Raw genomic sequence first — 694 nt, 5'->3', positions numbered from 1 at the left:
GTGGTATTCTCCACACAAATCATAAGTTATATAGGAGTTGTGGACAACATTAACCCCCATTATATCAAATTTCTTTGACAATGCAACTACTTGTGCAGTCAAGGCATTAAACGTTTCAATCTCATAAACACTTGCAACTCTTTTAGGGCCAAATCTTTTTAATGGCCATTGGTAATTATTAGATGTCATCTCTTCCAAAAAATTCAATGCCTCATCAGGATTCTTACCCATTAATGCCCCACCAACAACAGCATCAATTGTAGCTTTGATTTAACTCATCAACCCATAGTAAAACGTCTAAACTTATAGCCATTTTGGAAGCCTGTGGTGTGGACATATTCTAAGTAAATCCTTAAATCTCTCCCAAGCTTCATACAAGGACTCACTATCAAATTGTGTAAATGATGTTATATCATTCCTCATGTTTGTAGTGTAGGTTGGTGGAAAAAAATTAGCCACAAAATTTTGAACCAAGTCATCCCATGTAGTGATAAATCTCATAGGAAGTAAATTCAGCTAGATTTTTTTCTTATCCCTTAAAGAATATGGAAAAAGTCTCAATCTGATAGCATCATCAATTACCCCATTGTACTTGAAAGTGTCACAAATTTTCAGGAAATTCACTAGATGAGAATGAGGATCATCACTAGTTAATCCACCAAATTGAATTGATGACTAAACAATCTGAATGTAA

General features: G+C 34.3%; 1 non-coding gene across 1 annotated transcript; it reads left to right on the top strand.

Annotated features, from left to right (window-relative positions):
• The first annotated feature begins 319 nt into the window (after positions 1 to 319).
• Positions 320 to 426, top strand: LOC148764594 (small nucleolar RNA R71). Its single transcript, XR_016024384.1, has one exon. It is a non-coding gene; the product is annotated as a small nucleolar RNA R71 (small nucleolar RNA).
• The last annotated feature ends 268 nt before the right edge of the window (positions 427 to 694 follow it).

This window comes from Theobroma cacao, chromosome 1, assembly GCF_053813885.1.
Source record: "Theobroma cacao isolate CCN51 chromosome 1, ASM5381388v1, whole genome shotgun sequence".
Classification (NCBI taxonomy): Eukaryota; Viridiplantae; Streptophyta; class Magnoliopsida; order Malvales; family Malvaceae; genus Theobroma; species Theobroma cacao.
Note: the sequence above shows the minus strand (reverse complement) of the source record. Positions and strands in the feature narration are given on the sequence as shown.